Consider the following 13,881-nt stretch of genomic DNA (forward strand, 5'->3'; position numbering starts at 1 on the left):
TGCTTAAGGATTATGTAGGAATACGAGGATAATCGAGTTGTATCACCGCGATTTAAGGATAAGAGCAAAACACGAGTCACCGTGATTCATATAATTGTGATAAAAACCATTGAGCACTCTTAAATGGCCTGATAACTGCCCACTCTACCACTGATGGCAAAAAAAAAGTATGAAAGTGCAAAATTTAAAAAGTAATTCTTTGAGCTCTCACAGTCTGTAATGATGGTAATATTTTTTTGCAGTGCAGCAACTGCAACAGAATATTTTCTTTGCTTTTATAGATATTTTAAATATGTTATAATATTGTCTGTTAATAATCACAGAATTTATGATTATTTACGAACAATATTATAAAGAATTATAACAACTACGGAAGTATATTCTGCGAGAGAGAGAGAGCAGCACTGTAAGGGGAAGCGTTGAGTGTTATGCGAATGGTTAAAGTGCTTGCCGCCATAGCAGAAATTTGACGTTTGTGAACGTTTTGTAAATTGTTTTCAAGTGTGTTTCGCGTAACCGAAAAAACTTTTTATATCAACTTTAGTTATGATTATATATACGGTTTTAACCAAACCACTATTGGCTATATTGCTATTGCAGGTAAGTTGACTGTTTAATTTTATTTCCTTAGTTTGATTTTGTTGCCTCTGAATGTACTACCTGTCTATTACTTTCTAAGATTCATGTTTCACTGATTCAGCTGAATGCGGAAATATAATTTATTTATGCGCGAGGGAGAGAAAATGGCAATGTTATTTTACACCTAACGTTCTAGGACTTATTGCTACCCTAGATATTATGCCTGCCATCCCAACTTTTAAACATATTCGGTATCAGTGCATTTGTCACGCATTCCATCAACATTTCTCTGATTTATGAGATAAACCCACTCCCATAGTGATGGTTTGCATTACCACTATGATAAGAAGTACACTAACATAGAGGTAAGGAGGTATTTGTGCCACAGTATAAAGCATTGGTCAGACCACACTCTGTGCCCAGATGTTACCACGGTTTCATTGTGATGTGGGAACATTGACGGCGGTCCAGAGATCGAGGGAGTAAGACAATATCAGGACTCTGGAATGTTGGCTATGGAGAGAGGGGGGGGGCGGTAAATGAATGTGGGTTATTACAGTTTGGTGTATATGGCGAAAATAGGTGATATGATAGAGACTCAAGTTATTGAGGGAATTTTATTAGATTAATACAGAGGGGATTATAAAAAGAGAAGGTGAGAGGGAAGAACCAGAGGCCTTCCCTCTGAATGTGTGCAGTGAAGAGGGGTATGAGGACTCGATTTTTTTTTTTCCCTATGGAAAATTTGAGTGAATGGAACATATTACTGGAATATGTTGTTAATGCAGGGAGTGTTAAGGATTTTAAGATTCGGTATGAAGTGTTGTCAGTGAATGAACCTCCCATGATGAGTGCTGAATCCATGGAGAATGTGATAATAATAACAACTTAGATTTTCTTAATTCAATTTAGTAGTTTATATTCCTGATGTTATTTTGCTTTACTTCTAAATAATTGCTATTCCAGTCATTTCCCCGAAGTATAAGCTGAGGTCTAGGTATGCTAGGCCAAAAGTGATCAGATGAAAACCTTATATGAAAGAAAAATATTTATTTCGTACTATCATTATCATTTCAATTCCCAGGTCCCCAATTGTACTTACTTTGCAGAGTAAAGCTGAACCTTTTTTTCTTCACCACCATGTGCCAGTTCCTTTTACTATTGCTGGCCTGGTTGGCCGAGTGGTTAGCATATCCGCTTTCCAGCCAAAAGGCTGCAGGTTTGAATCCCACCGTGGGCATGGATGTTTGTGATAGTCTGTGAAAATAATAGTGGTGATGGTGGACAGTAGATTGCGTTGGTATAGATGAGGCAGTTTGTGGATGAGGTTGAGTGGTGGAGACGGAGAGTTGTAACGTAGGTGCCCTCCCTCGTTGAGTCTTAGGACTCCCTGGAGGTGTCAAATAATAATAATATTTTGCATTTGTTCTGCCATTGTCAAATATGACCTGCCATTCCTAACCAAAATTTCCAAGGTTTTGCTCAACAAAAATTATTAGCATGTCTATACTCAGCTTTTGTGTCTTCCTTAATATATACTTCTTTATTTTATTTATTGTTGGTCATTCTTTCCAACTTTGCATCAGCAGCAAATAATCCTCTTCAGACCATTTATGGTATCATTATCATATATGTTAACATTAACAAACCTGGGAACTTCCGTAACTAGCTAGTTACCTTCCATTTCATAGCATGTACTCAAGTGCCACCTGTCATGCAGCTGTTGACTATCACTCTGCAAACCATCTCTGCTATTGTAATTTATTATGTAGTATTCAATCAGGTGATTTCTTTATCAGAATATCACCATGTATTCGTTTGTTAGGCAAAACTGCCATTTTATAGCAAGTAAAATTATGTTTTCTGTGTTTATTGAGAACTCATCTTCCCACTTATTGGAGGCCTGAAATGGCTTGAGAAAGTTTCATTTTTGGTCTCTAGAGCAGGGTTACTGGACTAAGTAAAAAATGAATGATGAAAATAAATAAAAAGTATCCCTAGCCTGCTCATGGTACAAAATGTACTATAGGTTTGCAAATGACCTTTTGTGGGTGGGAGCAACATAAAAAAAAAAAATAATAATGATAACTGACAGTATGGGAAACAATGTTCAAGATAATAGTGCTGTCATTTTTTTTTTATAATGGTTGTTCAGATATGGTGGCAAAATTAATTTTGTTCATCAAATTCTGTACACATAAGAGGTATACAAGCTGTTGTGATGGTAGTACATGAAAAGTTAAATTATTACAAACTTCTTATCCACCATTTTTCCCCAAATTAGTATTATCTGTCAAGACTTGAATCATGCCAGTTCTTATATGTCAATGTTTTGATTTTAATATTTCGTAATGTGGCCATTAGGAGGAAAATGATTGTGCAGGAATGACATCGTTGGATAAAAAGGGTGAGTAGAGTGACGGATGCTAAAGACATGGTGGAGTTATTGAATGAAAACTTAATGGGGATATTTCATCCTGGAGAAGTAGGTTTTTATACTTGAGGAATGGATTAGGTTTGAGGCTTAGAAGTGCAAGAAAAGAGTGTTTCAAAATACTGAGTACTCTGGACAATAAAGCAGTGGGACTAGATGGGATCTTGCCTTTAGTTTTGAGAGAATGTACTAAAGCTCCATTGAACTGGCTTTTCAATGCGAGTCTGGCCACAGGAAAGGTGCCTGAGGAGTAGGAGGTTAAGATAGTGCCATTGTAGTAGAGTTGTAGTAGTAAGGGTTGTAGTCGAATGGAAGTGTCATACTATAGACCAGTTCATATTTCATCAGCAGTTAAGATTTTCGAAAAATTAGTGAGGAATTATTTACAGCATCGGACCGATGAAGGTGATGTTATCTGTGAGAGTTAGCATTGATTTGTTAAGGGACACTTGTTTTATCATCATGTATTCGTTTGTTAGGCAAAACTGCCATTTTATAGCAAATAAACTTATTTGCTATAAAATATAAAATGTAATCTGATTGCCTTTTATAATAAAGTAATAGAAGTGGTTGATGAGGGAAAGACATATTATGCCATTTTGTTGAATTTTACAAAGCGTTTGACAGGGCCACATGATAGGCTAATATATAAGTTTCAGCACATGGGTTGGATGTCAAGTTAGTGAATTGGATTGACTGTCTGATAGGTATCAGAGTTGTGTATGAAGGAGTGGTATCAAGGAAGCAGAAGGTTATAAGTAGAGTTCCACAGGGCTCAATTGTTTAACCTTTATATCAGTGACATTGTTAATGGATTGCAGAAGGGGGATATTCAGGTTTGCTGATGATGTGAAGTGGGAAGGATTATTAGTAACATTGCAGATGGTAGCCCTTCAAGAGGATTTAAAGAAATTGGAGAGATGAGTGAATGGGGATATCAGTTAAATTCAGCTAAATATAAACACTTGTGTTGCTGAAGTGAGATACGTTGATGGGAGACTGCATACTCTATTGAAGGAAGTGGGGGAGGCAAGTGATCTTAGCGCGATGATTGATAGAAAACTGAATTTAAGGAAATATATTGCAAATGTGGTGAAGGTAACCCAAATGATTGCTGCAACACTGAGGATGCTGACCGACAGAGATAAAAATTGTCATTCTATTGTATAAAGTACTAATGAGACCAGATCTGCACTATTGTGCTCAAATTTGGTCCTTAGGATTTGAAGAGAATATATTAATACCTTTGAAAGAGGGCAGAGGCAGATAACAAAGATATCATGACTATAGAATGTGAACTGCAGAATTTAGTAGATAGGAATAGGTGATATGATTGAGACTTTTAAACTGTTGAGAGATAGTTGACACTCTCAGGAGGAATAAGGGGAATGAGCAAGGACATGGGCCATCCTTGGAAGTTGCGAAGGAAATCATGAGCAAGAGGGTAGGGAGTGGTTTCTTTGCATGGGTGGTAGTTGAACTGTGGAATTGGAATTGCCTGATAGCGATGAGAGTATCAACGATGAATGAGTTCAAGGAGTGGTATGATAAACTTTGTTTTCTAGGGTGTGCCTCCCATGATGAGTCTTATGACTCCTTAAAAGTCCTGAATCATAATAATAATAAATTTTCTACTGCACTTCTATCTGCATCAATCCATTCTAGATCTTGGTCCTTTTCTGAGTATTTTGTCTTCAAATGCTTGTTGTGCTAATCTTTCCTGTTCTGTTTAAGTGAATCTGGGATTAGCTCTGATACCACATTCTTAAATGCTAACAGTGTGAAGTCCTTTGCCATAAAATCTTCATTTTGATATGATTCTGCTATTAATGCTATTGTTCACTTCCCTAACATTTCTCAGAAGTTTTCTAATTACTATCCCAATTGTCAAATACGTATTGATTTTAAAAAAATTTTTATATTGCTACTCTGGTGTTTTAGTTAATTTCTCTCTCACTCCATGAGTTTTATAGGCTTCCTGCCATCCCATCTTTGCTTATGTTTTGTTTCATAATTAATTTGCCATCTTCACTAAACATTGTATCTTAATAGCAAACACATTTTACCTGTTCTATAAGCTTTCACAGTCAAGATGCACCAAATGTTTTCATTAATACAGCCTATTTTTATAGTCTTTCTTGCTGATTCTCATGATGCAATAGTTATAACAGTTATATAGTTTGGTTAAGGAATCTCTACTCAGACATAACAATCTCTACTCTGAAATCAGAGTAGAGACTGTTATGTCCAATTCTGATTTCAGGTCTATGTGTTTCCATCATAATGTGATCCATATGTTTAACGAATTAGAGAAGATAGGGTTCATGTACACCCTTGTCTTATACTTGATTTTACATCAGACCATCTTCCTATACCTCCTTCAATTTTGACTGACTGACAACTCGGATATAGACTGAGTATTGCTTAATATAATGTCTCATTTATATCATATAACTGAAGCGTTTTGAACAGCTTTGCTTTTGGCACTTGTCATATATCCCTTTTCCAGATCTACTAAATTTAAACAAATACTTCATATACTCTCTTAATTTCTCAGCTCTTAATTATCAAGTGAAGATCATATCTGTATTACACTTGCCAAGGAAGTATATTCTTTTTTTTTTTAATCCTATATCCAAACACATAAGCATTAAGTAACTTCACATGTTACTTTACGCTTATTCATGAGCTTAATTCATAAGTTTATTGAAAGGCATATGGGTTTGGATATCAGGAATAGTGGATTGGTAACTGGCTTTCTGACATATGGGGGAGCAATATTAGGGAGCATGAAAGTTACAAGTGGAGATTCACAGGGTTCAGAACTGGGATCATTACTGTTCAGTCTTTGTCATTGATATTGTCACGAGAGGACAGACAGATATTATTATTAAGAAAGATCTCCAGGGAGTCAGAACTCATCAAAGGCAATCCATTCCAATTGTGTACTACTCTGAGAGAAAGATCTAGCCCTAACCCCCTTCTTGATAGCATTAATTCTCAACTTCCATGGATGCCCACGTGCCCTTTCCCCATCCTCCATAAAATGAAAAAATTCCATTTACTGAAATTCTGTATAACCCTTTCAGAAGTTTGTAACTCTCAATCATATGATCCCCTCTTTTTCCTGTTTGCTAGTGTCTGCAGCCTAAAAATTATCATTCTGCATTCATAATCAGTATTCCACAATCTTAATGTCATTTTTAACACTCTCCTTTGTACTCTACTGCAGTGCTTCCCAAACTTCTGGATGTCAGGGCCCCCTTTGCAAAAATGAAAATATTTCACGGCCCCCCTCGAAAAAAAATTGTAATAGAGAGAGAGAGATTATTATAATATTTATTGTATTTATATTCAATACAAAACATACACAGCGAATATTGCAAAAATCAAATACATATATTACATTTTTTGCCTCTTATCGTTTGGTTCTGAAGACTATGCAGGCTGTTCTGGTAAATTATGAAATACTGTCTTTTTTTTGAGTCTGTTTCTGCTTCTTCTGATTGTTTGCAGGATTTTTTTATTTTATTTTTTATCATCCACTTATCCATCTCAGGGTTAAATTTTTTAACGTAGAATAGATCAAATAATATCACCACTTACCGATACTGGCACACCACAGACAGATAACAGGAAATTAGTGAATATTACCTGAATAAGGGAATCCCCGAACCAGGAACATTTTTCTTTTTTGTGACTTTTCTCCCTTTACGGTAATTAAGCCTAACGCAAAACAGACAGCAAAGGCAGATTATTAAAACATGCATATGATTGGTGTGGTATTAACAAAAGATCGCACAACCGAAAGATAAAAGTATAGCTGACAATTGAGTTGAAATGCTAACTCTCTTCACGAATTCCATATGTGAAACTGCCATAACATTCATTATATATATATATATATATATATATATATATTACTTAGTTTTAACACTTTTACAAATTTTAACACGTTCGGTTGAATTTTATTGCTGCCTTGGGAAATTGAACTCGCACACATCTAATTAATAACAATAGTTTTTAGTTAGATACTGCGTTTGCCTATGCAACATATGGTTTTGTTTCAGTCTATACAGTATAGTTTCTATATGAGGAGACGTGATTCATTAAATAGTGTTTTTATCCCAGTTGTCTCTAATTGCACTGTTTGTTGAGAAATATATTACACAGACTGCTCATACCTTATTCACTGGCATAATAAAAGCACTTGTTTTTATTGCCTCTGCAGTGTAGTGGCTGTTAGGGGCGGCGTGTTGTTTACCACTGCAAGCGAGTTACTATCTCCCCACATGAACTTGTTTAAGCTTTTTTTTTCATGTGTGAAGTATATGCGAAACTTTTATTGGTAACAGAAAACTAGCTCGGATGACAGTGATAATATAAAACGAGTTTCGATATGTATATAAAGTCAATATCAATAGTGCCTGATTATGAACGCATGATGAAAGGGACAGGAAGATTTGGAGCTTCCTTGGAGAGCATTCGAAGTAAATACAATTAACCACTGCTTTGAAATGAAACACATGAATAAGCAATATTTACTAATATTCATTAAACGCCGAAATACGCAGGAAGCAAAGTTTGTGAACCAACACCAATGTGTGAATTTTTCCATTAAAATATAAAAAATAACAAAAAAGAAATGATAAATAATAAAAGCTAAATACATTTCTTTTAAAATAAAAAAAAATCTACTTAGTCTTAAAACATTTTAAATTTATTTTCATTATTTCACAGCCCCCCTCAACAAAACCTATGGCCCCCAAGGGGGCCGGGGACCACAGTTTGGGAAGCGCTGCTCTACTGTATCGGAATCATCATGGAAACCAGGAGACCAGACTTGTGCACAATAGTCCAAGTGAGGTCTTATCATTGCCTTTTAAAGAAGCAAAATGACTTCCTTATCTTTACATATCAAGATTTGCTTCAGCATTTCAGTTATTCTCTGAGTTGTATGTATAATTTTTGTTAAGGATCTTGGAGTTTTAGTAGACAGGAAATTGAAGTTAAAGGGTCATATAGCAAAAACTGTAAATCCCACCAATTTAATACAACTTTTGATATCTGATAACACGAAAGTGCATGACCTTACATTTATTAACATTGAAATGACAGCCATTTTCACGTCCCTACATTTCCAGCCTCTTCAAATCAATCTGCAAATATTGCATATCAGCAGCAATCCGGATTACCTTACCTACCTTTGCATCATCAGCAAATAGCTGTATATATCGCATGTCAAATCTTTCCCAATGTCATTAATGTGTGGGTTGAATAACAGTGGACCAAGAACTGATCCTTGAGGCACACCACTTGTTACCTTGACTCCTGCAGATTCACACCCCCATACACAACTTATTTGGTATCTGTCAGTCAGCTATCCTCTTTATCCATCAAATAGTCCATAATCCACTCTCTCATGTTCTCTCTAATTTATGCAACGGTCTTACATGCTGTATTCCATCAAAAGCCTTAGCAAAATCTAAAAGTATCATGTTGTATCCATTCTTCTTATCTAACTCATTGGTAAGATTATTACAGAATGTGAAACAATCATTAAAACATGACCTTCCTTTAGTAAACCCATGCTGTTCATTGCAAAGTAGAGATTCACTGTCGACCCATTTCTGAATGCGAGCCCTAACCAACTTTTCCAAAGTTTTCACCACAGTTCTGAGATACTGATTGGTTGGATACATCAATCTTTGCACCATCCTTGTGCAATGGGATTACCATACATTCTTTCCACTCCTGTGGAATCTTCCCTGTACTGAGATGCAAATTATATAACCTAGTTAAAGAAATGGCCAGTCAGCTGAACACTCTCTTAGCACCTGTGCTGATATCCCATCAGCCCTATCGATGAATTCTTATTTAGTTTGTGCAACAGCTGTAGTACTTCCTTCTCACCCAGTCTACAAATATTCCATTGTTTGCAGATGATGCTGTTTTCCATATACAAGTAGCAAAAAGATGTAATAACATCATATTATTAAAATACTTTGGATTAGAGCTAAATGTTGAACGTTTTTTTTTAAATATTATTTTAAACTTGGTTATAAATTAAATTAAAATTGTGACGATAATCCAGATATATGCAAGCAAAGTTTGTGTACACTTGGAGTAAGGATTAAACAAGAAAATAATTTTTTGGCATCTTTAATAATTTATGTTAAAGTAAAAAAAAACATTCAGTAACCAACTCTACCCACCAGAGTATTTTCTTAATAAGGTGCTACATCAACAATCAGAATTGAAGGAGATACAGGATGATGGTTTAATGTCAAGTCAGGTGTACCATAAGGGTGTACATTATCCTCACTTTTATTCATCATCTATATGAATCGCATTATGAAAGAAAGTGGTATTGAACCTGATATAAAAATTAGATAGGTTAATCTCAGCTCTTTATGCATATGTTATTATTATTATTACATGACGCCTCCAGGGAGTCCATATACTTATCGAGGGAGGGCACTTGCTCTACAACTCTGTCTCCATCACTCAATCCACCAACTACAACAAACCACAACTACACCAATGCCATCTACCACTCACTACCACTATATTTTCACAGACAATCACAAACATCTGTGCCCACAGCGGGATTCGAACTTGCAGCCTTTTGGCTGGGGAGACACGCTAACCATTTGGCCAGCTTGTTATACTTGTAAATAAATCCAAGACAAGTTTGCTGGATTCCCTGATCAAATTGAATAACTGCTGTAATAAATTTGGTATGAAAATCAGTATTAAAAAGAAAGACAGTGAAAATAGGCAGGAACATTAACAACATCAACTGCATCCTGAATGGAAAACCTATACCACAAGTGAAACATTTTAGTTATTTAGGCACACTTTTTAGTGCAGATGGCAAATTAAATTTGGAAATAGACAGAAGAATTAGCAAACCTGGTATGGTAGGAAATCAATGGAATAAGAGAGAGATTTGTCAGAATACTAAACTAGTTGTATACAAGACATTGTTCAAACCAATTTTAATTTATGGATCTGAGAGCTGGGTTAGAAATAAAACTGTCGATCAAAGACTGGACACCACAAATATGAGAGTCCTAAGAAAGATTCGAGGACTGAACAGATGGCATCAGTGGCAATATCATATTAAAAATGAGGATATTAGAAACGAACATCACATTGTTGGCATCCAGGATTGTGTTTTCCAAGCTAATCTCAGGTGGTAAGGCCACTTAAGCCAAATGGGAGAGGAAAGATTAGCTAAACAAGTTTTCTTTGCTAGAATGGCAGGAGGACCAGAGGAAGAGCAAGATGTATGTGGATTGATACACTTAAAAGTGCCTTAGAAGACAGAAATATAAGATGTGATAATATTGAAATGTTGACAGATAAAGGCTAATCTGGAAGGAAATTGTTGATAGGAAGCTTTTAATGATGTAACTTTTATATAGTACTGTCATAAGATTCTGTACATCCCTGAGGGTATATGTCAGGAATTTGATAATGACCTTTTTTGCTACTTGTATTTGGGTAAATATATGACTGCTGCATTATTTCTACTTTGGCATTTTTTCTGGCAGATCTACTCCACAAAAGAACAAATTCTTAATCATGGAAAACATTGTAGGGTTCAACTGGAAGCAGCACACGGGGGGGGGGGGGATCTTCCAGCATGTTGCCAAAATAAACATTCAATGAAATATGACACAGTGGGCTTCTTTTCAAACTCCTACAGGTCAAATTTCCATTAGGACTGGTCAAACTTACCTAATCTTACCTCAGCAATTACACAAACTTCATTTCATGTTGTGAAGCTTGAGGGAATTGTCTGGATGCAACATCACTACAGGCATTCCCAGAGCTCTCTGCTATCACTTCTGCTTTTTGTTATCTATATGACTGACATCAAATGCATTGTTGCCACCATAATGGCCCTTTACTCAGATGATATGTAATATGGTCTGCTCCTTGCAACCTAGATTAGCAACTGACACTACAAAATGTAGTCTCACACTGGAACAGTGGTTGAAAAAAAAGGTGAATTGATGTTAATGCAAACAAGAGCACTGCAATGCTATTCACAAGAAGACAAGTGTTTCCAGAGAGCAATATTGTCATGCTTGGCACTCCCGCATTCAATGGCAACCAGTAACCAAATACTTAGGTATACAATTAGACACAGGGCTGCACTTTACAACTTATATTGATCATGTCTGCTCAAAAGCAAATAGGGCAATAGGGCAGCTATGCCTGTTACTAAATCATCATAGCTGGCTAAGCACAGAACTCAGACTGTTGGTATAGAAGATGCTGATCAGGCCAGTTCTACTGTATGGCTCACCTGCATGGAGCCGCACACAGATTCAAATGTTAGCAAACTACAGACACTCCAAAACAAACGTATACAAATTGATACTTATTTATTAATAAATGTTAGTAGCTCATAATGGGTGCTAAGTGCTCAATAATATTATTCCTTAATGCAGAAATTTGGTTGCAAATCCAACTGTTGTGTCGGAAAAAGTGCTGATTCACTTTTGATGAGTCATTCTTTTTCCGACCCAACATAAGGTAATGTCAGAAGAGATGGATAAGGACATACTTATGCCTCCAGATCGAAAATGTGTGCCTATTAATGACCCAAGAACATGTATATATTCAGTTTTGTAAATTTTAAGTAATGTTAGAGAAGCACATAAACTGAATAGAGAATGTTTGTAAATTAATTAAGATAGAAAATCATGTAAAATTGCTAAAAAGATGTGTATAAGTTAATACAAGTTTTAGGGCATGTCAAAGACAGTTCTGAGCTGCGGTGACCAGTCGCCCGCCGTATGCATGACGACACCACCAAGTGAGGGTGCTATGTTGTGGTATATAGGTTTCAGCAGGGATTTGAATCGCTCTCTTCTCTTCTGTTTTTCGTCGGTTCCTGGTTTCCTGAGCGGAGAGCTGAGTAGTTGTGGAAATCTTGCCACCATGCGTAGCAGGAGTTTCTCCTTGCTATATGTGCCATGTGGATCAAAGCTGCAGCTATAATGCATCCAGAGTTCTAGAAGAAAGGGCCGCTGGTGAATTAACGTCATTGTACAAATCAGTGAAAGAGTGGTCCTTTTCGAGTGGAATAAAAGAATAGCGGAGACGCCAATAAAGAAAATACGGTAAGGAGATCCGAGAATCCAGATAAGAGGGTCCTAAATCTACCAGATAAAGCAAGAACGGTAAGCTGAAACCCTTTTGTATTAAGTTAGAGTAACCGTGGAGGAAGGAGAAACTGAACGTTGAGAAAACAGCCAATTTCCGTGCTGTGTTCAAGGAACTGTCTGCATTTGGACATTTTGTCTACACCTAAGGAATAAGAGGCATCTAAGGCTTGAGCCGAATAGGAAACCGAGGCTTCGGACTGTTTGTATCGAAAGAAGGAAGCTAATGTTATGTTGAAACTTAATTTGAATGCTAGCTAAAATTCTAGGGGGGGGGACAAAGTTTGGAATATAAGAAGGAATATTATCTCATGAAATTTATGCCAGAATTGTAGTGTAAGCCTGTGTATATATGTATTTTATATGTGTGATAGTAATGGGTAATTTAGTATAAATTAACAGAGTCTGAGAATAGATATATAAGGAAGTGCAAGATCTTCTCAGTATAAGAAAATATAGTGTGGAACTTTTTTTAATATGTTAATTTAAGAAAAGGGAGGGAACTCAGACCCTTTTAGAATTGAAGGTTTAACTAGAATGTATCTATGTTTGTGTCAAAATAAATGTATTTCTTATGTGTAAACCAAATGAGTTTGTCATGTTTCTGTGGATTGAATTACCGCTTGGAAAATCATGAACCGTGTATTAGAGGGAAATCCATTAGTAACATAAGAAATGGGACCACGACTGCAAACTTCATGATCCCTGCATTTTCTATCCAAGTAATCTAGGATAGTATATCGGAATTCAGTTGCTGGCTAGCGCAGTCATAAAATAACTATAAATTTGTCAGCTAATGAAATAACTAATAATAAGTGGCATAAAATAACAACTGATAACGATAAATAAAACATTTAAGAAGAAAAAGTAAGACAATAACACAACATTAGGATGAATGATCACAGTCCAATCAATCCGTCTTACCAGGACTTAACAGTTAATCTTGGTATATTTTAGAAAAAACTTAATTGTTCAATTAACTGAATTATTATTCCTCTTTCTTCATATTTTAACAAGTTGTTTCTGTATTTTGTCTATTTTCCAACTGTTTTTCTATTTATAGTTTTTCTTAAAATGTTTTCTATTTGATGTTATTTCTAAATCTTTATCTTCCAAGTTTTCCGATAAACATTTTCTCTTCATCCTCATCCAGTTTAGTAAAGTGTTCTTCCCAGCATTTTTCTTAGGTTTGTAAATGTTTATGCCCTTACATAATTCAATTTTCTGGTTTCTGATTAATCTCCATATTTGCTTCAGTGTGCTATAAAAATTGTGTTTTCTGATCATATGGTTTCCAAGTATACAGTTTCCTCATCCAAACTATCAGTTCCATATTATCACTCCCATTGGAATTGTCAATGTTGCGTCAAGCAGTTTTACTCTTGAGACCGGCTACTAACCCAGTCTCTCAATGCTTCCTGTATTAGCTAGTGATGTGGGCTGATACTTAAGTAACACTATTAGTTAACAGTTTGGTGCCAGAATATTCTTCCTGCAAAGATGTCTGAAGCAGTTTAGAGAGAAATTTAAAAGAAATCTTTATGCACACTGTGAGAGATAAATTTCTTTCCCATGCGACTCCACTGCACTGCTTATTCAAAGCGTAAAGTGGATTTAAAATTTTTCCAGATTTTGTCTCTGGAGCAAGGTTTCTGGATTATGTATATATGAAAAGTAAAAGAAAAA

General features: G+C 35.8%; 1 protein-coding gene across 4 annotated transcripts in view; it reads left to right on the forward strand.

Moving 5' to 3' along the window:
• Nucleotides 1-438: 438 nt before the first annotated feature.
• LOC150099088 (uncharacterized) overlaps nucleotides 439-13,881 on the forward strand; it is a 330,865-nt gene continuing 317,422 nt past the window's right edge. For all 4 annotated transcript variants that reach the window (XM_090404942.1, XM_090404946.1, XM_090404944.1 and 1 more), the window contains exon 1: nucleotides 439-600. The gene's annotated coding sequence lies outside the window, so the exon portion shown is untranslated. The remainder of the gene's footprint in view (nucleotides 601-13,881) is intronic.

This window comes from Typopeltis vanoorti, chromosome 15, assembly GCF_054136105.1.
Source record: "Typopeltis vanoorti isolate ZY-2024b chromosome 15, IOZ_Tvanoo_1.0, whole genome shotgun sequence".
In the NCBI taxonomy this organism is placed as follows: domain Eukaryota; kingdom Metazoa; phylum Arthropoda; class Arachnida; order Uropygi; family Thelyphonidae; genus Typopeltis; species Typopeltis vanoorti.